This window comes from Protopterus annectens, chromosome 2.part1, assembly GCF_019279795.1.
Source record: "Protopterus annectens isolate FY-2018-M chromosome 2.part1, PAN1.0, whole genome shotgun sequence".
NCBI lineage: Eukaryota > Metazoa > Chordata > Ceratodontiformes > Protopteridae > Protopterus > Protopterus annectens.
Genome location: NC_056729.1, coordinates 1,109,714,295 through 1,109,740,771, shown reverse-complemented (window position 1 = coordinate 1,109,740,771; position 26,477 = coordinate 1,109,714,295). Strand labels below are relative to the sequence as shown.

At 43.2% G+C, this 26,477-nt stretch overlaps 1 protein-coding gene across 2 annotated transcripts in view; it reads left to right on the top strand.

Moving 5' to 3' along the window:
* SUPT3H (SPT3 homolog, SAGA and STAGA complex component) overlaps positions 1 to 26,477 on the top strand; it is a 3,063,171-nt gene that overhangs the window by 1,637,914 nt on the left and 1,398,780 nt on the right. The window lies entirely within an intron of this gene.

The window sequence follows — 26,477 nt, the reverse complement described above, 5'->3', positions numbered from 1 at the left end:
ATATTTCTGACAGGAAACTTTTGAAGAATATATTCCTAACTCGATATAGTGATATTATAAATGTTAATGAATAATAGTTAACTGTTTTTTCTGTGAAAAAAAAATATTTCCTGTTATTTGAAGTATTTTTGAGGAGCTCTAAAAAGTGCTGCTTCCAGAGTGCCATCCAGGCTCCACCCCCTCTAAAATTGTCTTTTTGTTGGCATTAGGGATCTACATTAATCATTTGTATTAAGCATTCTTCTGCAAGAACAGGGATGCGAGCTTATTCGACAGAGAATCAGCTCATTTAATTTCATTTTATTTTAATTGTATTGAATTTTATTTGCTAACCAGGGCTGAACACTGATCTCAGTGGACCATTTTCACTTTCATTTCCTGTGGTCTTATGGAGTTTCATAGGAAACAACAAAGCAATTAAGTCACAAGGCCATTTACACCTTGCCAGTACTCACCTTCATAGTGTATGCCTCTTCTCAAGAAGGTGAAAGCAGATCAATCTCAGAGTAAACTTATGAGTACCCCTGCAGTCATCCAGATTTTATCTGAAGGATGTTAGGGGTTACATTTTTTTTTAATTTGCAGGAGAAATCTGTTCCTGAATTGGGGTAGACATTTGATGGTAAATCTGTCTCTCCAGCACATTTTATATACTAATGGAGACTTAAGTCCCTAGTTCTGGTATTAGTGGAGATATTTGACCTGTAAAGATACAGGAGAGCAAGGAGGTCTCTAATGATGTGGAACACAAAGTATAGAGCACCCCACTAGAGACTATAAGAAACAAAGTAACAAAACTTCTGTTAAATTAAAGGTTCTTGTCCATCATATGCTGACTCTTCTGCCATTCCATTTTGAGACTTGGTGGATTTGACTTGGTTTTCTTTCAATAACACTGACTGCAGGTAGATTTGATCCCTCTCTTCCCTCAGTTCCTTTAAAAGAGTGCAGGTCATCAGTATGAGCTTGCTCTAGTGTCCCTGGGGTCTGTTCCTCAAATACCAGATGGACAGTATTTCTGTTCACTTTTCTCTAGTGCCCTATTTTCAGCTTGACCAGCATTTGATTGGTTGACATCTGTCCATCCTTCCCACTTGGGCTTTGACTCTTCTGCTCTAGCTAGTATTTATTCCCAAGTAACCCTCTGTTGGCATACCTCTGACTGACTTGCATATATCCCATTCCTAAGCAAGCTTTAAGAGAAGTCTCTTCCTTGATGTCTTTGGGGGCAGATTCCTGAGTCTTCCTAAAAAGACCTTCTTCTCCTTGCTGAATGCCTTTATCTTCTGAACCTGAAAATTATCCAGAAGGTTACATAGCACAGGTCTTCATCTTCATGTTATTTGTTCAAATGGTGTATTGGAGTAGAGAAGGGTCAGTTTTTGCTTCTTATCTCCCAAGCAGATTGTGATCTTAGTGAACCCTTGCAAATGAAGTAGGTGAGAAGTATGTGATTTCTTACAATTTCTTAATATCCTTTCCTCCTAACAGTCTTGGTATATGGATATATATATATATATATATATATATATATATATATATATATATATATATATATATATATATATATATATATATATACATTTTTTTTGCTATTCCTTATGGCTTGGTTTCTATGGCTTCTCTTGTGACTCTCTAGCTCCCCAGAACCACTTACTTTTAACAGCTTCAAACAGGTGTTTAACCCCTTTGGTCCAGGGTCATTGGGAGCCTCTGCTACTGTTGGTAAAGACATTCTGTGAGGAGAGCAAGCTCAGGAACTACCGTTGTAATAAGCAAAGGATGGCTTCAGTTAGCAGAGGTAGGCCCTACTTCTACATGCTGGCATCCTGTTTTACAGATGAGACTGAGGCATTAGGTATGATTTGGTGCATCTCCACCCCCACCTTTTAAGGAAGAGATGCTACCAAAGTCCCACTTGCTTATGTAGCCTGGGCACAGTTCATGGCGCCATTCACCACAGTGTCAGAAGAACATCCTGCCACATTCCCTCATTCCTCCCATTGAAGGGGACATGAGCAGGCAAAATCTCTTCACTTCGCTCTTTCCCCTTCCAACTCCAGCAGGTGCCTGAACTACTAATCAAACATGGGTATTGGTCACAGTCAAGGCTTTATTCCTGTTTACAAATGGAGCTGACATTTGTTTTTATGGTGTAAATCTGTTTGCTCTCTTGAGTAGCTTAGTTGGTCTGGTTTGGAATTTAGGCTAATCACCCCCCCCCCTCCCCATATTGTAGACCTGTAAATTTTATTTTTCTGGTTTCCAGTCAGATGCAGGTATTGGAAGGAAGATCAGGTTGGCACCCTCCACAGAGGATTAGAAATTGTCTCCTTCCATTCCAGTGCCGTTTTACGTTCTTATCACCCTGTTTGCCGGATTGCTATTTGACTTTGTATAGCAGGACTGCTGCTCTGTTGCTTACAGCATTGCCAGTTGATTTTGCATAGAACGTCTACTGTTGAGCTCCACATGAAATGCTGTTCCAAAAAGCAGAAAGGGTACATTATAGCTTCCCTCTCTGGTGTTTAATGCACATTCTTTTTTATGCATAGTGCTTAGTCAGTGTACATCTGTAGTCTCATTGTGTGGTGATATGCTGTGTACCCCCACATCCTGGTCAGCTCCAGGGATGCTGGCAGGTAAGATTGGACACTGCTTTTGTAGCAGCTTAGTTTGAGATGGTCATCCACTTTGAACCACAGGACAGCTTTTCTGTCTGACATGACAGGATTTGCTGTCTGTACTAGTTCCTATGAATGAATCTCTCTGCACACAGCCCCGTTGGTAACCTCCTTTATACAGTTTAATATATAAGAATTACCCTCATTTTAACTGGTTAGGTCCTGGGTTTACAGGGTAGACTGATGCTCCTTGATCTGGTCAGCCAGCAATGCACTTAATGATGTTTCCCTTTATTACCAGGTATTTGAGCTCAGTAGACATGCTTCAGGTGAATTAGACACTCTAAATTGACCCTAGGTATGTGTGTATGTGCATGCCTTCTGTGGAAGGTTGGGCGCTGGGCTGGCCACTCAACACCTTAAAACTCCACCGCCACTGTGTGGACCATTGTTCCGCTGTGGCAACCCCTAATGGGAAAAACCGAAAGGAGAAGAAGAAGACTGTCTCTCTCCTTATAGCAAGATTATAATGAGGATTGAATCTCTTGTGTGTATGTATTGAATTCCTCCTTTTATTGTGGGATGATATTTTTGTCATATTTAATTTAGCTAAAACCAACTTTGCTTTTTCAATTCTGGTAGTCTATAAACAGCACTGTGGCTATGCCTATGAGTTTATATAGCTTGTACCTGTGCAAGAGGAGCAAAGAATTTTTGTCTTACAAGTATAAATGCCATTGATGCCAGCAGAGGATGGATTATTCTTTCTGGCATTGTTCTTTCTCTTGTCGGATGAGCCTCTGGTGTGGCTGGCATCTGTGAGTTGGTCTTTGCCCTACTCATCTTCTTTTTGTCACTGCCTCTGTGGAGATGTAGACAAAACTTGTCAGAGTGCATCTTTGGCAGTATCTCAAGTGGCCTTATCAGAGATATAAGAGTGGGTGCCTCTGCACTATGTTTGTTTAGGTTTTACTCCCACTTCTAATTTCTCTTTGGTGTTATTTTCTGTACTTATACTAAGGCCACATGTCCTATAGAATGTTGTGATCCAGCACTGCATTAATTTATTTAGGGATCATAGGCCACATTGTCCTTTGTGTATAAGGGATATGTGGTATGGGGGACAGATAGTCTGTTGTCTTCTTGGGTGATGGTTAGAGATCTGCAGGCACAAGCTTCTATCAAGACTCACCTAGGAGCAGGATCTAAGAGCTGTACTTGAAAAGTGCCCTTGAGAAATGTATCACCTGCATGGGATCACAAAGAGCCTGAAGGCCAGTCTTTGGGTTATGAATTCATTGCTACTTTCTGGCTAACTTGTAGTCTGTGGCTTTCTAGGAATTTCACTACTTTATTTTTCCCTGGTATTGGACTTTCTACTATCAAATCTCTGCTTTTGTATCCCTATGTGCTTCTCTTAGAAAGGGGTTGTGTAGTCCAGAATTGCCTTTGGGGGTACCTTAGCCATCTTTTTTTTTCTAGATGCTTTTCGTCTCTCTGTCTGCCAACCAATGAGCCACCTCAAGGGGAAACAGAGCATGCCCATTCCACTGGACCACACACCTTAAGTACAAAATTTAGGAACGTTCATATGGACCATCATACAGACAGCTATGAGGATGCTTTATGCTACCTTTTTACCTGTGCCCTGCCATCTGCTAGCTTGCTATGGAGGTGGATGTCCTTTGCAATGGCCAGGAAAGTTTTGCTTACCTTCCAAACTGGGGTTCAAAGACAGCCATTCTATCACTGACTATAACAAAGGCAGAGTAGTCTGACTTATTCCCATGACTGAGACTCAGACGTGATCTCTCTGGCCTTGCGTGACAGGTGCTTTCTTCAGTCATTGTACTGTTTCATCCTAGTCGAAAGCATGCATGCTTTCCCGTGTCCTATCCCATCTCGTAGTGGCTGACATGGACAATACATCACAGCAAAGCCTCCTATTCCCTCTCCTTGATGGGTGCATGCTCTCCCATACACTATATCTGGAAATCATGTCAACTTTGTCCTGGTCAGTGGAGTTTATGCAGACTTCCACTTGAACTAGAGCACAAGCTAACCTGGAAATCAGAGAGAGAGAACTGCTGCTTACTCCCATCCCCCTGCCAGACTCTTCCAGAGACCAAGACACTTATTGAACTTGACTTGGTCACAGTTTGGGTTTCATCCCCAGCTTAAACCCTCTCTTTTTCTCCACTTCAGTACTGCCAGAACTCTTGTGAGTTCAAAGAGTCCGACTTCTTTTTCTGGAATTTAGCTTACTTGCTGCAGTTTTCTGAAGTGGGACTTTTCTTGGTTGGCTTAAAGCTGCAATTTTCTAAATCCCTTCCATTTCTGGTTACTGAGCAGTCGTGCACTGATAATTCAGAAGAGTTTTGAGTTATCTTATCCTGTCGCAGAGGACAAGGGAAGACGCTTATGGGATATTCCATTCAGTCATCTGGTATACATTCATGCAAGGGCATTGGTCTCATTCTTTTTCTCCAGGTAGATATATGGCTAACAGTTTATACATTCATCAGTGTCTTTTACCTCAGCCTTCTGTCTAGGTGAGGAACCGGTTATTAAAGAATTTCACACAGTAGCGTTCTGTCACGATGAAGAAGAAACAAAATTGCAAATCATGAGGCCACTGTATGGGATACTGTGGCATTCTGCAGGGGACTATCAGGGTATTCTTTTAGTCTATGATCTATTTAGGTTAACAGAAATTAAATTTAAGTCTATCCTGAACAGTGTAAAGACTTATCAAGGAATATGGTCTGTATAGCACAGAAATATGTGCTTCTGCTTTTGGGAGACTTCATTCTTTTGGAGTGAAAGATTTACTCTGAGGTAAGGTCGGTCCTGGCAACTTTCACTTTCATAATGAGAGACTGGCATGGCTTTGATTTCATTTATCTCTGGATGTGGACTGGCCTGATGGGGTATCATTTTTTGTAGACATGTTTGTACTTTCCTCACGTCTGGCATTGAGGGCACCATATAGCATTATCTGCCAAGGGATTTGCTTTGATTCTTGGCTATTGTGGCAGCATGGCAACACAGCAGAATGACTAGGACTGGCTAAGCCTAAACTACAAACCAAAAAATAACAAATCAATGACTATGTTTTAGATAGAGTTACCACCAGAGCAGCTTTGGTATGTGTGGCTCCATATAGACTTTTTCTGTTACTGCATGTTAGACAATGTACTTAAATGTAAGCTTTTGTTTTGGTGTAGTAGTGGGCGTGCTTCTCAAGTCTGTCACCCAAGAGAATTATCCAGGGTCTTTCTAGATATGGAAGATGGACTCATTAACAGATGCAAAAGTATTGTACTTACCATAATGCAAGATTTGCTTGGAGAATTTAGCCTTCATTACCCAGTCCACCTTCTCTTCCATTTTAGGGTAGATGGAGGTTTATTGTGAATTTTCTTTGTATCGTTTTTAGTTTGCTCAGAATGTGGAAAATGGAGGAGAGAGGCACTAGGTGTGTTGAGAAGGGCTTGTACTTTGTATATCCTGAGAAAGTTATCTGTACCCAGCTGACCATGTGCAACATGCTAAAATAATTTTATTTAAAAAAATACAGAATTTTCTAAGCAGCTGTAGCATTAAGAACATAACACATTTGATTTCTGGCTTTAATATTTCTTTAACTGCTCTCAGTTTTTATGTACCAACTTTCAGTATTTCAGATTTATAACTTTTAAGTTTATTCTTATTTAATGTGAAATCATATTAAGTCTATATGTTAAGTAGCTGTATCACCCTATTATTATATTTTATTCCATCTTAATCCACACAAATATAATATGTTTATAATACCTTCCAGGCATTCACTTACCTGTGTGAAAGCTCTTTGCAAGGGTCCTCTACTACTGGTGAAATATCCTCTCCTCTCCACTATGCAAGGCTAGGCTTAAAAGGGCACCCATGGGTCTTTATCCTAGGAATCTCCTATGAACCTATAAACAAACAGCAGCATTTGAGCAAAACTACTTGCTGAAGTATGTATAATATCTAAACATGTGTACTTGAACATAACAAAAGTTCATTCACATGTTACTAGACAGAACTCCCAATACTTTTTCTTTTTATTGAAGGGGCAGGTCCATCCTTATACCCACCATACCTCCTTTCATTTAGTATTCTCACCCCATGGTAGCAGAACCTCTGTGCAGTAACGGAGACCTGGTTCAAGGCTCCAGAGAGCACCCCTGCAATACCAGGCTACAACTCTTACCACACTTTTCGGCCACCAAACCAGGACCGAAACACTAAAGGTGGAGGAGTGTCAATATTCACCAAGGATATTCACACCACCAGGCTAGTTGGCCAACACAATGTGTCTGAAATTCTCCAAGTGCAGCTAACACTAGGTAAGACTGCAATCCTAATTGTAGCTTGCTATAGATCCCCCACCATACCCCAAGATTCTCACTACACCTTTCTAAACATACTGGAAAATATTAAGATAGAACCAAACACCCTAATACTGGGTGATTTTAACTACCCTGCCATTAACTGAAAACTACTCATGTCCCAACACCTTGTTCTTGGAATTCATAAATTCCAACGCCTGGATCAACCAAAATCCATCCCACCAGGGGCTCCAATATCCTAGACCTGGTCATTACCAACATGGAAATCAATGCTCCATACCTATGTCACCCTCATTAGTCAGGTCTGACCATAAGCTAATCACCCTTAACATCCACATCCCACCCCACCCCCAGTAAAGAAACCACCATAAAAACTCTCCAAAGCCAACTTCATGCTACTCAAGTCAGAACTGACAAACTTCATGACACCCATGCAGACGGGAACTGAAAGTTCAACTGCTGAATCCTACACTAAGGCACTGTACGAGCACATCCACTCATGCATGAATCGTGCCATCCCAAATAGAACCAAAATGCTCTCATCCAAAAAAAGGAAGCCAATCTGGTGGTCCCCTGCCATAAACAAACTTTACAACAAAAGGAAGAAACTTTTGCAGAAAAGAGGAAAATTCCAGTATGCAAAAAACTCCCTTACTAGCCTCAGTAAGAAACTGAGATGCCTCATAAAATCCTCCAAAGCTAGTTAAATAAAATTGCCAAAGATTCCAAAGACAACCACAAAGCATTCTATAACTATGTCAAGAATCTAAATGGCAATGCTCAGATCTGCTCTGAGCTAAAACAGAATGGCATTAAATATACTGATCCGAAGGATATTGCCAATATCCTGGCAGATCGATTCAGTGCCAACTTCACCCCTCTCACCCCTAAATGGCCCATCTCAATACCGGAAGATTGCCAAATTCCAGTAATAACGGCCACACAGGTACAAAATGCACTCTCTAAAGCCAAGAAATACAGCATCCATGGGACCAGATGACATCCCGGGCTGTGTACTACATGAACTACAATATGAACTGGCACCTCACCTAAGTGTCATGTTTAATCATAGCCTCACCTCAGGTTTCGTGCCCCACTGAGTGGCGCGGAGCTACAGTTATCCCAATCCACAGGGGATCCACCTTGGATCCCGGAAACTACTGTCCCATCAGTCTGACGAGCCTTATCTGCAAGGCCATGGTATCATGGAACTTATAAACAAAGACATTGGCAACCTTCAGTCACTGGACCCCACCAAGTTTGGGTTTGTGAAGTGCGATCCTGTCTCCTGATCCTGATTGACTTCTTTGAATCAGTCTCCAGAGCCATGGACAAGGGTAAGGTGGTCCACACAGCCTATCTAGACCTTGCCAAGGCCTTTGACACCATCCCCACTCTGGAATCATAGATAAACTTACTAAGTTGGGCATTGCCTCCTATGTCACCCAATGGGTTGCTAAATGGCTTACTGATAGAACCCACACTGTAAAAGTAGCCGACTCCAAATCCAGCTCCAGACAAGTGACAAGTGGAGTACCTCGGGGTTCAGTCCTGGGACCGCTCTTGTTTGGCATCTACTTCTCTGAAGTACAGGTCAACACTAAGGGACTCTGGCTAACAAAGTTTGCAGATGACTGCAAACTGGGAGCCATTGAATCCCCAAATGATGTGGATACTCTACAAAAGGGCCTTACAGAAACAGATGCTTGGTGCCAGAGCCATGGGCTCAAGCTTAATGCCAAGAAATGTATTGTTATCCCCTTTGGGAAAAAACATGTACCCGTGAATTACCAAATAGGTGGCAGTACACTAAACACAGAAAGTGTGATAAGAGACTTGGGGACAAAGGTGGACAGTGGTCTCACATCGCCACAACAGTCAGGAAATCCTTCTATGGGGCACACCTCATCTTTCATCCAGAAAAAGGAGGTCATTGTCCCACTGTACTCATCCCTCATTAGACCCATTATAGAATACACCATTTGGTATGTACCTCTCAAGACATCTGCAACAACTGGAAGAATCACAGGCCTAAAGAAGATGCCCTAAAACTCCAGCTATACTCTGTCGTGATATCGCTACTCAGAGGTGATCTCTGCTTAACATACAAGGCCATGTCAAACCCAGAGCTGTTGGACATGCTACAAAATCCCAATCCCTCAGAGCTACGGATCTAAACCTTGTCATCACAATAAACAAAACATGCTGGAGGGATAGGTTCCTGACCCAGAGACTCCCCAGACTCTAGAATAGATTGCCCATACATGTCAAGCAGAGTGCCTCTTTGGACCTCTTCAAGAGGAATTGGATGGGAGAAAGCTAGACAGGGGTCCAGGAAAGTAAATAATGTGGGAAGAAATAGCCAGGGAATTGTTATGGCTAGGCTTGTATAGGCCCTAGGGCTGATAGCCTAGTACCAACCTATGAACCTATGGTTGTGCTACCTCGAAGAAAGAAAGTCATTGAAAATGCTGAAGATAATGTGTTGCTCTTTCACAGAGATACTGCAATCTTGGAGTACCATGCAAAATATGACTTTTTAAGCCACACACACACTGCAACAAAGTGTAGTAACCAAACAAACATGATTGAACAAAGCATCAAGCAGATGTGCTCAGATGACTACAGAATGATCAGTTTGGTCTTAAGAATCTGAGGACCGGCCACTTCGGAATACCTTTTTGTTGATGAAATACCAAATAGAAGTATTATTTTTATTCTCCTTAAGGAACTGCCATCTAAACTCCCAGTCACTCCTTGTTTCTTGAGCTTACCCCTTGTTTCATCATCATACCTTTCTACTTTGAATTATAGCTTTCTGATTGTATTATATATATTGGAGTTTTAACTACTCTAATCCTTCCTCTTGTCCTTTGATGGTGGGTCTGTTCCATAGGCATGTGGCTTCTAAGTGTACCTGCCTTTTATCAACCTTCTGATATATTCTTCAGTTTATCCTAGAACTTTCATCCTCCCTTCTGTACTGAACACAGAGCAGGGGTTCCTTCTGTAGAGTTATGCTTAGAGTCTCATTGTTGCAAAACAGTGGAATTCCTTGTATAGTCATATATTCATTCACTTATACATGATTGTATATATTCCATAGACTGAATTTCTTCATATTTAAGGCTTGAGAGAGATTCCTGGTCATTAACAGGGTGACCACCCTCAGTGATGATGAACATCTCTGCTTCTAGTTATCTTCTGAAGTTGCTTTATGGACATGCTGTCTAGTGTCATTTACAATCAGACTAATGGTTAGTTTTATTTCACTGCAGTTAAGTACAAGACTACGTGCTCATCTTGTTTATTTCTTCAACCTTTCAAGGATAGCTTCAGATTCAGTTGCCATCATCATTTCACAACTTATTACTTTGGTCCTACAGAGACAGGTACAAATTCAGTTACCATGGTCCTGGGGTTTAGGTGGTCTAGCTTATCCACTTGAACTCCTGTCTGGTTCAGTGCCTACATTAATGGGCATTATCCATGCACCCCCCTTCCTTTTAATTTCAAGGAGTATGGTTCTGATCCTTACACAAGATACCTGCAAGTCCTTGTTTCTGCTCTAGTGAAACAAGAATTCATAACTTGGATTTCATTCCTTTCTTAAGAGTCTCCTGTGTGTAAGGTCCAGACGTCTGGTATCACTGTTGTTCAGTACTCTTCCTGGTTCTTTTTCCTTTGGATCTGAACTTCATACGCTCAGAATCTTCTTCCATCAAAAATAAAGTTCTAGATAGGGCCCTCATATGTATACATGTTTAGTTCAGAGATGTATTTTCCTTTCTTCAAGATTTGTACCAGGAAATATAGACCAGAGATGTATAGCTTTTGGGTTCTCCCTAACTGCCCTTTGCCAAGGTCATATAGTGCTGTATTACTAGCAATGTTTTACCCTTTTAATGGGTTAACCTATCCTCTGTTTACTTTTTGCAGCACAGTCCATTATTGCTTTTAGAATCTGATCTTTGGATATGCTTCATAGTGCTTGTGGTCTTTTTGGCAGAATAATTTAGGTCATACTTGGCTGGTTCCTTTTTTTCTGTCTCATATCCTCCATATTGGGAGATCATATACACTATTATGATTTAAAGTCAGCAGACTCTTCTGCAACGTGCTATGTAGACAAGGCTGCCTTTCACTGAAATTTTTATCCTGGTTCCCTATTCAGAACAATCTCCAGCAGTAGAACCTTTTTTGCTGTCTAGTCCTTCTTTTATTGTTGAAGGTTTGTGTCTGATATAGTGCACTCAGTAATACAGTTTGTTATGCTGGATATGTGCCTTGTCTGCATCCTGTCCATTGTATGGCATACCTATTGTGCTTGTGCCATTTCTTTGAAAATGTTGTCACTGTATGTCTTTTGATGGTGCTTTTAGCTATATGACTTTGAGCTGAACAGCTGTCTGTATCCATTTTATCCCTTGTTACTCACATTTCCAATTGTGAATCATTTGTAGGTAGCTCCATCCATATTCTCCTTCCTTCCTTCTTTCGGGACAGTGTACTCAAAAATTGCCCAGTATCTTTCAGTCATTTTGCAGCTGGCTTGCCATATTTTTCTTTGCTGTAGAGCTTTTTTTTCTCTGGCCTTCCAGTTTGCATCACATTCAGCCTCACACTGACTTTTTTGCTAATAGTTTGTTTTTAACCTGATGCCTGTTATCCTATGCTTATTTTTTCAAATTCTACAAATTTTTGCCTAAGTAGTTCCCAGTCTTCATCCAGAGATACCATGTAGCCGACTGTTAACCACATTACTTTCACTTTGGCAGTTAGTATAATATGAATTATATATTGATCCTTGGGCTACTTGCCCTCTTTTATCTTATTTTTGAATGAGTATTTGTATTAATCTCCTTTTTCCTTGTGATAAATTTGTAAGTCAGATATGTCCTGTTCAGGTCCTTCTTGGTGATAATCTTTTGAGACAGCCTTCGCAGTGATCCATACAGCAGGTTTTGCTTGGGACTCTGTCCTTGAGGTGGAGGACAGTGGACTGGTCCTGTCACATATAAATGTTATGTACTTACTATAAAGATGTGTGGGGCGAAGTTAATTTTCCTCTATGACCCTCTCCTCTTTTCCTGCAGTTTTGGTAGGGGTTTAATAGTTGCTTAAAGAGATTTTCTCCCCTTTGGTGATCTCTTCTTTTCTTGTGCTTCACCTTCTGTTGGCATAATGGTTAAGGTCTTTGCTTCCCATACACAAGGTACAAGGTTCGATCCTGACCTCTGGCCAATGTCTGGAGTTTGCATGTTCTCCCTGTGTCTCTATGGGAATCCTCCCACCTCTGAAAAACATGCTGAGTGTTTCCATCTCAAGAAATGGAGCTCTGGGCAGCAGCACAGCTTCTACATGGGGGAAGAGTTGTACAAACCAACCTCTTTGGGCATCTGCTGTGGTGCACAGTATCCTCAAGATAGGGGAACACAGATCACAGACGCTGCACCACGGTAGGACTATCCACTCAACAGGGTGAAATATGTCTCTAGGTGATTTGGTCGTGTTGACTAATGTCACCAAATGGGCATGGGTATTTGCTGGTGATAAGTGCCTATCAGCCCTGGGTCAATAAGTTACTGGCCGGCCAGTGTCTAGTTACCCACCCTGGGTTACCTGAGATAGCATTGTATAGTGAAAGCTGGACATAAAACTAATCAACTTGACAAACATGAGCTAAGAATTGCTACACTTGATGTAGGTTCACTGACAGTGATGTAGCTTGAAAGTGGATGATATGGAGGAGGTTGGACATCCTGTGCATCCAAGAGACAAGATGGAAGGGCAGTGCAGCAAAGCCACTTGGCTTGGGATCCAGAGTCTACTACTCAGGAGGGGAGACAGACTGGAAATTGTATGAGAATTGTGGTGAGAGAGAGGCTGCAGATGGCAGTGAGGGATATCATCAGAATTAGTGACAGACTCATGGCAATCAGACCCTAGTGTGATGATAGGGCAGTATTATAATCTCCCCCAATGCCCCACAGCAGTGTTGTGATAGTGAGGAAAAGAGTGCATTCAGACAGCATTTGCAGGATTTACTAGATGAAGCAGGACAACATGAATTAGTGTTGATAATGGGGGACATGAATGCACACATCGGAACAGACAGAACAGGATATGAGGATTGTCTGGGTCCATATGAGTGGGGTAACAGGAATAAAGAAGGAGAGGCCATTCTAGACTTCCTTCTGGCAATTGGCTTGATAGTAGCCAGCACATGGTTCAGAAAGAGAGACAGTCACAAGATCAAGTACATGAGTTAAAAAAAAATGATCGATCATATACAAGGGTGGCCAATGTGCGACTCAGGTAGACTTCCTCCTAGTAAGGAATGGCACTGGGGTAGAATCAATGATTACAAAGTCATCCCCAGTGAAACAGTTGGCCCTCAGCATAAACCGCTAGTTGCCACACTGCAAGCAGTGGTCAGAGAAGGCTTTAAGGTCAACAGAGGCCAGGCTGAAGACTTGGAAGTTGGCTGGAGAAAATGTACAACAGTTGAAGGAATTACTCAGGGCTCTAACATCCCAAGAAGAGGAGGAAATAGGTGGAGTTGAAGAATGGCAACACCTTAAAACAGCATGTGTGAGGAGTACAGAACAGATATGTGGTCAAGCCAGGTTTGGGAATAAGGTACATTAGGAAAGCTGGTGGTGGAATACAAAAGTCCAGGAAGTCATCAAAAGAAGGAAGGAGTGCAGGAAGGGGAGATAAAAAAGACCAACCAGGCTAGGAAGGAATACTGGTTGGCTAAGAAAGGAGTTGCAATAGCAAAGAACAGGCCATTGGAAGCACTCTACCAACTTCTGGAACGTGTCTCAGTGGGTGGCATAAAAAAAGAAAACTTCACAGAAGCTGTACTGACCCAGACACAGCCTATGATGAGAGAACAGGAGGAACCCACCCTAGAAGAAGTAAGAATAGCACTAAGGAAAATGAAATCAGGGAAAGCAGCAGGCTCAGATGAGGTCACAGCAAATATGATAAAGATGCTGGGTGAGACAGGGGAAAAATGGCTCCTGAGGGTACGTATAGCAGTGTGGAGAGAAAGGCATATCCCGGATGACTGGAGAATAAGCATACTCATGCCAGTGTACAAGAACAAAGGGACATCCACAGGTGTGGGCATTACAGAGGCATCAAACTCCTGTCACATTGCATGAAAGTTCTGGAGATGGTGATTGATAAACGGATACACAGAGTAGTAAGATGGGAGATGAGCAGTTCAGATTCATATCATGATGCAGCACAACTGACCCAATGTTTGCAGTGAGATAGATAATTGAGAAGAAGCTAGAGATGAAATGAGGAAAGAGTCCAACTGGGTATTCCTAGACTTGGAGAAAGCATATGACAAGGTCCCAAGAAAGCTGATTTGTCAGTACTGCAGTGGTTTGAGGTCCCAGAAACATTGGTAGAATTAGTGCAGGCTATGTACAAGGACCCATTGACTCAAATACAAATAATGTTCGGTCTCACAGTGGGGTTCCCAGTGGAAGTGAGTGTGCACCAGGGTTCAGCTCTGAGCCCACTGCTGTTCATAGTGGTGATGGACTATATTAGCAAACAGGTCGGAGGGGACAGATCAACAAAGTTGCTGTATGCAGATGATTCAACATTATAGGCAGACTCTGAGCAAGAACTTCTACAAAAGATAGGGGAATGGAATGCAAAACTGTAGGCGCAAGGGATGAAACTAAGCACAGATAAAACAGTGGTGATGGCAGCAAATTGGAGAAATCAGAAGAAGCTGAGAATTTAAATAGAAGGGAAGGTAGTGCAACAGGTTGATAGCTTCAAGTACCTGGGAGGGGTGGTTGAGGAGAAGGGACGTTTGAATGAAGAATTCAAAGCTAGAATCAGAGGGGCTGCAGCCAACTGGCATAAAATATTAGGTGTAGTGAATGACAGAAGAATGCCAAAAAAGCTAAAAAGTAAGGTTTACAAGACAGTGGTGTGACAAGTAATAATGTATGGTGCAAAACCCTGGGCAGTAAAGGCAGAGCAGTTGAGGAAGCAAGAGGTGATGGAAATGAAGTACCTGAGAAGGGTAGTAGGATGCACACTGTGGGACAAATGAAGAAATGAGGGCATAAGAGCAGAAGCCAAAGTAGCTGTAATTGCAGAAGAAAATCAAAGAGAACAGATTACGGTGTTTCGGACACATTTGCAGAAAAGCAGAAGACAATCTGGTGAAGATGATTTGGGACAGGCAGGAAGATGGTACGGGGAAATGAGGATGTCCATCAAAGAGGTGGATGGATTGTGGGAGAGAAGATCGGTGACAGTCAGCCATGAGTGTCGAAGAAGGCAGGAATATGTTATTGAATCTTGAGAGATGGTAACAGTTAACATGATACCCCGTCCCAATGTAGAAAATGGAAAAAAGGGGGGTGGTGAAGATGATTATTATTATTATGATCTTCTGTGGCTAACAAAGAAGCAGGTAGCACTGAACTCCAAACTATCTTTGTTAACAAGTTGGTTAAGCACTTTCGTCTAAAATGTAGACATCTTCAGGACCATAAATTGAAAAACATGAAATAAAACGATTGTGGTATAACAGCATCTTCAAATACACATCCCCTTGCATAGGCACCAATCAACTCCAGTAATGGCAGAAATCCACCAATAAAATTGAAAATGCAAAACATTATCAGTTACACACCACCTACATGTGCTCCAATCAACTGTAAAAGTAATGAAAACCTGCCAATAAAACTGAAGATAAAGCACACAAGTGTGGTGGATTAACTGGTCTCAAAACTGAAGTATTCCATACAAGTAAGAGACACAAATTGTAAACAGGATATATTTTAACAAAAGTAGTATAAAATTCACTGGAAAGGTATTGTTTTTCAGTTTTATGGTTCTGAATATGTCTTCATTTTAGATGAAAGTGTTTAACCAACTTGTTAATAGTGAAGGTCGTTTGGAGTTCAGTACTACCTGGTTCTGTGTGAGTTTTTTGATACACTATTATGATTCGGTGTGGTTCGTTTGCTTGGTTGGTTAGTTTTGCTTTCATAGGATTTTGGGCAGTGTCCACTATGTCAGCACTGGATCCAGAGCAACATTTTTTTCAATGAAACCTCTGCTTCCAGCCTACCTGCTCTGGTGGGTAATTTGACTTTACTAATTCAGCAAGTCATGCAGGTTTTATCACAGCAAACCAGTACGGAGTGCACACAAGGGACTGATAAATGCAACAGGAACTAGTTAGACTTGCATTCCAATGTGGATGGTAACCAGAGTTTGGGGAATAGGCCAACTATTCTGAAGCTTGAGAAGTTTAGTTTTCCTTACGAAACTGATTACATCAGATCACCTGAAGGAGATTTTTTTGCCAGTTGATCAACAAATTAAACAATGTGACAAATGTTATATAAATTTAAATCCCCACAACTGCACAATTACTTTCTGGGTAAAAGTGTAAAGTGGCAGTATGTGACTAAGGGGTTACGTGTTTGGAAAGTTCCTCAAGGTGTGGAAGAGAATTCTACTTTCCACATGGAGCTTCTTGACTTGTTTGATAAAATTGGGTGGCACTTACTCATGTGGTGATCAAAGAAAAAGAATGGCACATGCATAACTGTAAAGAAGAGATCTCCATGGTCACTTTGATTTCAGGTGACAAACTTTGTTGAGCACAAACATACATTCAACAATGTATTCCAACAATTCAAATCTAGAATGGTGTTTTTGTCAAACATAGGAAAGACAAAAAATTGGAGAGATGACAATGATTACAGGAATAAGTCAACTTATCCTAAAATATGGAATAATAATTAATATTATGTAGTCCAATCTCGCCTACATTCTTACCCATGGGTTCAGAGCCGAAACTCGGCTCTGACTCTGCCATACTCTAGCTCGAAGTCTTTCAATTGGCTGGGCTAAGAAGGTATCCCATGCTGCACTGCTCCCTTTTCCCAGATCTCGTTTGCCGCTTGTATAGCTCAGACGTGGTCTCGCTCTTGGCTGTGGCTAAGTATAACTTTTAGTCTTTTATTGAGATATTCTTGCTTCAAAAAAGCTATTTTCATAGCTGTGTGTTGTGTGTGTGTAATAGTTTGATAATCTGGTGTACTTTACTCGTGGTATTGTCTTTTGTGGTGTCCCGCTAACTGTTTTCCCTACGGGCTAGGCCTGTTTCAGTTAGAGGACCTAGTCCGTCCCTGTTCTTCTGTGTTGCTTGTTAGTAGGTACCTATCCCTCGGGCTAGGGCCGTTTAAGTTAGAGGACCTCGTCCTTTCCCTGTGTTCCTGTTGGGACCGCTTAAGTTAGAGGTCTTTTGTGATTGTCTGTTGGTTTTTCTTTAGTTCCCACGCTTGTGGCTTCTATATTAACGGTTGGTCTATATTAATGGCTGGTGGTTTTTCAGTTTCCTTCACTATGTTTAAGGATACGAAAGAGCATAAGCCATCTGGCTTTAAGAAATGTACTAAATGTGGTTATAAAATGTCAATCACTGATGGGCACTGTGTGTGTGTTTATTGTCTGGGGGCGATTCACCTCCAGGAATCTTGTACATTTTGCCATGCATTTAGCCCGCGTGTTATTCAGGAGAGGAAAAACAAACTCATTTTGAAAGGACTTCTGAAACCCTCCATCAGGAGGATTTGGGAAGAGCTTCTAGCTTCAAGTCCTCTCCCTCTAATATTAAAACTTCTATGGCTTAAAAGTGATCTCCGGCTCCATCTATATCCTTGGAGCCTCCGGAGAAAGTAGTAAAATCTACTGTGGCATCCTCGTCTCCACTGTCTTTGGAGCCGCAGGAAGTTAGTGCATTGACGGAATCTGCTTCGGCTCCAAGTCCCTCGGAGCTGATTGCGGAGGTGCTAGTTCGGAGCCGGTCTCCAAATTTTAGGCCAGTCTCTTTTCCTCGCAGGTCTCCTTCAGAGAGGAGGTCTAGAGCTCCTTCCTTATCTTCTAGGTCCTCCAGGACTCTTTCAGATGTGGATGTAGATAGAGTGGTACAGAGACTGCTCCAATCACCGGTACTGGCAAAATTGTTTTCGGCTCCAGCCCAGTCGGCTCCGGAGCCTGTCACCCAGCCAGCATCGATACTTCCTCTGATTGAATCTCAGCTTTCGGAGCTGGAGTGGTCGGCGCAGTCTGACGTTCCTAGGTTGGCTCCGATGGCCCATCCTGGCTTATTGGCTCTGGCTTCAGTTCCGTCCATGGGGTCCAGGACTCATGGTTCCTCGGTCGGACCCGAGGGGGAGCCCTCGGGACACTTCTCGGCTCCTAGCCTCCCTCTCGGTGCTTCGGCGTGGTGGAGCCTGACCCCTGCTTCAGCTTCGTGCCTGGTCCCTTCTGCTCCGAGTTCTTACACGGCTGGTCGATCTTCGGAGCCGGGGGGACCAGCTTTCGAGGCCATGCAGAGAGCGCTGGCCAGGTCATCAGCGGCATAATTTGGCACTAGACACACTGTCCCCTCCAAGCTCCGGTGCGGGTCTCTGATCGCCCTCTATCTTTCGACAGCAGAGACCCAAGGCCTCAGGATACCACAAGGAGTGGTCCCCATATTTCTGAGGGCCCCTCAGTGTTTTTGCCTGAGGGGCAACCCAGAAAAAGAACGTGCAAGAGGAAGCACATTGACTTCCAAGATGAGTCCCTCACGTCAGACACCGACCTTGAGGAATCGGAGGGGTCCCCCAAGTCATCCTCTGAGGATGTCTCTTTCTCTGACATCCTAGAAATTTTGAAGCAGAGGGGTGACTGGCCCTCCAAAGCTCCCTCCAAGGAAAAGTCGGTGTTCCTGAAGGCCTTTGGGGCTCAGCCCTCCACCTCCTGGGTATCTCCACCCTTCGACGAACTTCTGGATCTGGTTTGTCGAAGGGTGTGGAAAACCCCTGACTCTGTGGAACCAGTCCCCAGGAGACCCAACAAATTCTTGTCCGCCCCCTCTGACAAAGAGTTCCTGTCCAAGGGAGTTCCTGTAGATGCCATGATGGTGGCAGTGGCCACCAAGAAAAAACTGGTTGAGACTTCGTCTACTGTCCATCCTCCTAACAAGGAGTTAGGACCATGGACCGGTATGGGAAGCTTATGTTTTCTTCAGCGGCCTTTATACTGAGGTCACTGAATTACTTATTACATTTTACACAGCTCCAAAGAGATCTCCTAAAAGAGCTTGGAGATACTCTGCAGGGTAACGTTTCTGATGCAGTGGGTCAATGCTCAGATGTCTACCCTCAACTCTGTTGCTGCATCCTCCATGAGGCTGATCTCTTACGCAGCCGGAGGAGTGGGTAGGGCAGCAAGTTCGGGAGTTGCTCTTAGGAGACACTCCTGGATGTGCCTCTGTAATTTCACGGAGGCCTTCAAGTCTGTGTTCACCAACGCCCCGTTTGATGGTTCCTCCTTATTCGGAACCAAGGTTAGGACACTCTCACTAGGTGCTAGCAAGAGGGAAAAACTCTGTATGCTATGGGAGTCCATTTTTCCCTCCCCTCTAGGCCTTATCCCAAGACCCAGAGGGGTGGGAAGATGTGGCTAAAAAAATCACAGAGGTTTTTCCATGACACACAAGGTGAGCCCCACTCCAGAGGCAGGGGAGGGGGTGGTAATTCAGGTAGACGCAGCCCTAGGGGCAGAGGAGGCCCGCGATTCCTTTCATGGTTCTCCCTACCATGCTCCTGAAGGGAGGCCCGACTGTGCATTTCCGGAGCCAGTTGGGGGTCGCATTTCACTATACCCAGAGACCTGCCAAGGTTTCACTCAGGACCAATGGGTATTAAAAATAGTTTCCGGAGGATATTGCATTCCCTTCTCTTCAACTCCCCCTCCGATCAAAAAAATCCCAGATGTTCCACCCAGTCAAAGGGATTCCGCAGCTTCAGAGGTTTTAAAGCTGCTAGAAAAAGGAGCCATCCAGCATGTCCCCTCAGACCAGATCGGATTAGGGACTTACTCCAGATTCTTTTTGGTGCCGAAAAGGACAGGGGACCTGAGACCCCTTTTTGGATCTCAGCAGATTGAACACCCATGTGAAGAAGTCCAAGTTCCGAATGGTCACATTGCAATCTATTCTCCCATTGTTGGGAAAAGAAGTGTGGATGTGCTCCATTGACCTCAAGGATGCTTACTACCATATAAAGATGGACAGGGCATCCAGAAGTCATCTACGCTTCCGGCTGGGTGCCAGTCATTTTCAGTTTCGCACCCTGCCCTTTGATCTCACCACAGCCCCCAGGGTGTTCACCAAATGTATGGCAGTGGTGACGGTTCACTTGAGACGTCAGGGATTCCAACTGTTTCCGTACCTGGACGACTGGCTCCTTTCTGCCACCACCAGGCATCTACTCCTACAAACCAGAGATGCCACTATCAAACTGTGTCAACAATTGGGAAACGTCTGCCTTGTTGCCCTCGCAGTGTGTCACCTTTATAGGTGCCGAGTTAAGACACCATGCTCATGAGGACGTTTCTACCACTAGAAAGGATTCAAAGTTTACAACAACAGGTGTACGCGTTTCTCCCTTTGAGAAGAGTGAAGGCAAGATTGAACCTCAAATTCTTGGGGACGATGGCTGCTACAATTATGCTGGTTCCTCTGGCGAGGCTGCATATGAGGCTCCTTCAATGGCTACTCTTCGCCCAGTGGTCTCTACAACATCTTCCACTTTCTCATCTTATAATAATCACAGACAGGTGCAAGCAGGATCTTCACTGGTGGCTTTACACCAGCAACCTTAATGCAGGAAAACCCTTCGTTCCATCCCCTCCAGTTGCCATTGTGACCACGGATGCCTCCCAGATGTGGTGGGGGGGCATTATCTAGGCAGGACAGTCCGAGGCACGTGGCAGGAACACGAGATGCATCTGCATATCAATGTCCTGGAATTTAGAGCAGTGCTACTAGCCTTGCAAGCACTTCAGAGCTTTCTTCCTCTCAGAACAATTGCTATCCGCTCAGACAATATGTCAGTGGTATGGTATCTAAACAAACAGGGAGGAACCAAGTCATACCCACTTTGCAGAGAGGCCATGCGAGTATGGCAGTGGCCAGTGGCTTCCCAACGTTGTCTTGTAGTAACGCACATTCCAGGGAAGTCCAGTGTGATTGCCGACAGGTTGAGCAGAGCTATTCTGATGCCTCACGAGTGGTCCCTGAACAATCAGGTTGTGGAGCAAATTTTCCACAGGTGGGGTCAGCCTTGCTGTGACCTATTTGCCAGCCCCCTCAATACCAAAATGCAGCAGCTACTTTACCCTTATCCCCCCTCAGGGGGAGTCACCCAGGGATGCTGTAGTTCACGATTGGCCCTCCGGTCTACTGTATGCCTTCCCTCCTGTTCCTCTGCTGACAAAGGTTATCCAGAAAGCGCAATCTTTGGGAAGCAAAATTATTCTGATTGCTCCACACTGGCCTCGTCAAATTTGATTCCCCTTTCTTCATCCCTACCTAATGGATGCCCCCTGGATCCTGGACCCACAACCAGATCTGCTGACTCATATCTCAGGGCAGCTCCATTCCTCTCTTCAGATCCTCTGGTTGACAGCCTGGCTTCTCCACTTCCATCATTAGTCAGGCTTCATCATTTTTTGCCGGAAGTGGTTCATATTCTGTCTTCCTCCCATAAGCCTTCCACCAGAATAATCTATTCCAGTAAATGGAAGAGATTTTCCACATGGGCACATGCAAGACAAATTGATCCTTATACAGCTCCATGTTCGCCAGTCCTGGAGTTCCTCTCCATGCTTTTCAACCAGGGATCAGCGGCCACAACTATTAAGGTCCAGTTGGCGGTTATTTCCACCTTTTACATCGCTGATGAGCCTAGACTCATGGCACATAGACTTTGTAAGGCATTCCTGAAGGGCACTATGTTGCTTCCTCCTCCAGTCTTTGACCTAGTTATGCCTTGGGACTTAAATTTTGTTCTACAATATCTCACTTCACCCCCCTTTGAGCCTGCAGCCACTTGTGATTTAAAATATTTGACTTGGAAGACAATCTTTTTGGTAGCCATCACTTCAGCCAGACGTGTCTCGGAGCTTCAAGCCTTATCAGTTAGACCTCCTTACTTGATTTTTCATAAGGACAGGGTTTCTCTCAGACCAAACCCTTCCTTTCTACCGAAAGTAGCTTCAGTTAGTAATCTAAACCAATCCATTGCACTACCTGTATTCTTTCCAGAGTTCTCGAACAAGGCAGAATTTAGATTTCATCAGCTGGATGTGCACAGACAATTACGATTCTATTTACATAGAAAGAAGTATCTTAGAAAATTGGATCAGTTGTTTGTCTCATTTTCAGAAAACAGGATTGGGTCTCCTGTTTCCAAAGTCACCTTGTCTAGATGGATCTCCAGTTGTATTTCCTTCATTTATGCTTCAGGTGGCAGGGATTTACCATTTCAAGTGAAGGCTCATTCTACCCGATCTGTATCTACATCTACAGCCTTTCAGGCCAGGTTGTCTATGGATGATATTTGTGCTTCGGCTACATGGGCATCTCCTCACACCTTTGTTACTCACTACAAGTTAGATTTGGTGTCTAGAGGCAGGTCTTCCTTTGGTTCCACAGTGCTCAGGAATATTTTCCACTGAGCCTCCCAGGATTCAGGTGCTGGGGACGCTGTTCCACAGGTAAGAATGTAGGCGAGATTGGACTACATTACATCAAGAAGTTATGTACTCACCATAACGTTCGATGTATGTAGTCCATCTCGCCTCACATTCTTACTTACCCCCCTCCTTCCCCCATCCTGGAGGACCAAGGGGTTAGGTATGGTTTCAAAATTCCTTTATGGTTGGTATGTTCTTCCTTCTCTGTGAGTTGTTGTGTGTGGAGAAGTGAGTGATTGAGCTCGCAACAAACTAGATCTGGGAAAAGGGAGCAGTGCAGGATGGGATACCTTCTTAGCCCAGCCAAATGAAAGACTTTGAGCTAGAATATGGCCGAGTTGGAGCCGAGGTTAGGCTCCGAACCCACGAGTAAGAATGTGAGGCGAGATGGACTACATACATCGAACGTTATGGTGAGTACGTAACTTCTTGTTCTACTACAAATGGTGAGTTTTATCAGGAACACAGTGATGGATATGACAATGATCCTAATGACAGTAATAGTGCCCATTTAGGCCAGCTGCTACCGAGATGGTCACAACGACTAGGAAGCAAGTTCAGGGAGTGGTTAAATGCAATGCATTATTACGGGAATGGTATGTGAAAGAAGAATTGGACAAGGAAGGATCTTCAAGCCAACAGATCGAACAAGTGGTGATTACAGACTGTTTCTTTAACACCTTTCCACTGGATTCCATTCAAGGTACTATGTCTGTAACATCATTTTTCAATTTTAATATTTACAATTTTACTGATTTGTATGTTGGTCCGGACCACAATAGTTTACAAGAAAGCTCAATTTATTGGTTTTGTTGGGCCTTGACACTTCTATTGAACCACTGAGTAGTAGGCTTAAACATAAAAGTCTTTATAATCTGCCCTTGCACCTGGTAATAAATGCCTTTGAGAAAATTTGTGAATGTGCGTTAAAAGACTTGTTAAACAGTAAGAGGAAACTAATGACATTCAGTTTAGCTATGAGTGAGAAGTCTGTTCTTGAAAGAGTTACATGCAATAGGAATATAGGATGCATGAAGCCAGATAAGGGGGGGAGGCTTAATGATTATGGACTTGATGGACTACACTAGTAGGATGACGGACGGTCCTGCTTATGGATGAAACAGTCTATCAAGAAGTCTCCCTCAATGAAATCAACACTGCATACAAATCTATCAGTATTTGGATTGATGAACTTTTACTGTTTGATGACATTCCTTGGATTTGTTTAACTTTTTAAAAGTCTCTCTTCCAATTATTCTGAAATTTTTAGAATCTCAAAGATCCACTCCAATCCATCTGATCCACCACTTTGTCCCATAGTTCCTCCGGGTGGTTTGATCATGGAACCATTTATGAAGTTTATTTATTGGAAGTTAAAATGGTTATTTCAGTATTTTCCTCACATCTTCCATGACTCTTGGGACTTTGTGGATACATTCTCCTGCATTGCTGAATGTATTTTGGTTTCCCTGGATGCTAAACTTGTTTACATTGATACCATATGATTTAGGTTTGTCCTGGTTTTGTGATGTGTTACTTCAGTCCAGAGTTGTTACGATCAATGAAGTGAGACTTATTACAGACTTCATGGAATTAATTTTGCAGAACAATTTCATATTCTTTGATGGAGAAAATTTCCAGCAGCTTACAGACGTTGCTGTGGGGGCCACTTGTGCCCCCACTTTCGCTAGTGGTGTGCTACTGAAATGGAAAACTGACATTGTTTTTAAACTTGGCTCCTTTAAAAACTGTAAATGTTATCTGTGATAATTGGATGATATTTTTGTGCTTTGGTCTGGGACTTTAGATCAGCTACATCAGTTTATTGAGGAACTGGAGTCATCTACCAGGTTTCTAAAATTTACTTCTCATGTACACAATGATATGTTACATTTCTTGGACGTGGAAATCATGAAGGGTGCTGAGGGGAACATTGGTACCTCCATTTACAGAAAACCAACTTTCTGTACTACATTGCTACATTTCATGAGCTGCCACACCTTTCATCAAAAGAAGGGTGTAATAAAAAGTCAATTTATTAGTGTCTAATTCAGTTCAAATACTTAAAACCATGTTTCTTGAATAAGGATACCCGGAATCCCTAGTCAATAGCTTGTATTCACAGATACTTTCTGGACGACCTAACAGATATGCCCCAATTATTAACAAGGGCATTTACTCTTCAGATCCTACTTGTCTTCATGATGGGAATGACAGTTCTGTCAACCAGTCTTCCAAACGGTCATATAACTGCAAGAACATTGTTATTTATTACTCACTTGATTCTGCAGATATTAAAAACATTTTATTCAAAAACTGGTCTATTATAGGTTCATAGGTGTGCACTAGGTTAATGGCCCTGCGGCCTTTACAAGTCTAGCCCATAGAAGTGATCTGGCATTGTGCCGCCCAACGTTAGTTCCCAGTCCCTCTATCAAGTAGAGCCAGTGGAGTGATCCCCAGGATGAACTTTCTGTTTCCCATCCACTCATAAAGATTTCTGTTGAAGAGGGCCAGTGAGGTGCTCTGCTTGACATGTATGGGAAGTCTATTCCAGAGCACGGGCAGTCTCTGGGTTATGAACTTGGGCAGTCTGTGGGTTATGAACCTGTCCCTCCAGCATGTTCTGTTGATTGTGGTAATGAGGTTGAGGTCTCTGGAGCATGTGGTGCGGAGGAATTGGGATTTCGTTAGATGTAGCACTTCTGACAGAGTTGGGTATGACATGGCTTTGCAAGTCAAGCAAAGATCGCCTCTTAGTAAACGATATGAGACGGTGAATAGCTGGAGTTTGAGTCTGTCCATGTACGACATGTGTTTAAAGCCTAGGATCCTCTTTGTGAGGTACTTTTGTGGCCTTTTCAGCTGTTGCTTGTGTCTAATGGGGTGCATGCCAAATGGGGCATTATACTCAATGACTGGCTTAATGAGGGAGGAGTAAAGAGAGATGATGACCTCTTTCTTCCTGGATGCAAAACCGGTGGTAATGAGATGTGCCACATAGAAGGACTTTCTGACCACAGTGGCAATGCGGTGGTCGAAGGAGAGGTTGCTGTCAACCTGTGTCCCCAGATCTCTTATAACGACTTCAGTGTTCAGTGGGCTCCCAGCCCAAAGGGGATGACAATTTTTTTTTTGGCATTATGCTTAAGGCCATGGTTTCAACACCAGTTATTGGTCTCAGTGAGGCCTTTCTGTATGATGTCTACATCACTTGGGGAGTTAATAATGGCTCCCAGCTTGCAGTTGTCTGCGAACGTGGTCAGCCAGAGTCCCTCCATGATGGCATGGACTTCTGAGAAGTAGATGCCAAACAGGAGAGGTCCCAGAACCAATCCCTGTGGGACTCCACTCGTGACTGGTCGGCAGTTTGACTTGGAGTCCACTACTTTCACACTGTGGGTTCTATCTGTGAGCCAATTTGCTACCCACCTAGTGATATAGGGGTTGATGCCTAGTTTGGTGAGTTTATCAATAATTCCTAAGTGGGGAATGGTATCAGAACCCTTTGCCAGATCAAGGTAGGCTGTATGAACTGCCTTGCCATCATCCACAGCTCTGGTGACTGACTCAAAGAAGTCAACCAGGTTGAGCAGGCATGATCTACCTTTCACAAGACCAAACTGTGTGGGAGCTAGAGTTTAGAGATTCCCTATATCCTTGTTAATTAGGTCCATGATGATGCGCTCCATAGCCTTACATATCAGACTCGTCAGGCTAATGGGGCGATAATTCCCAGGGTCTGTGGTCGCTCCCCCTTTATGGAGAGGGATGACTGTAGCAGTGCGCCATTCAGTAGGGACAAAGCCTGAGGTGAGGCTGTGATTGAACAGGGCACATAGATATGGTGCCAGTTCACTTTGTAGTTCATGTAGAACACATCCAGGGATAT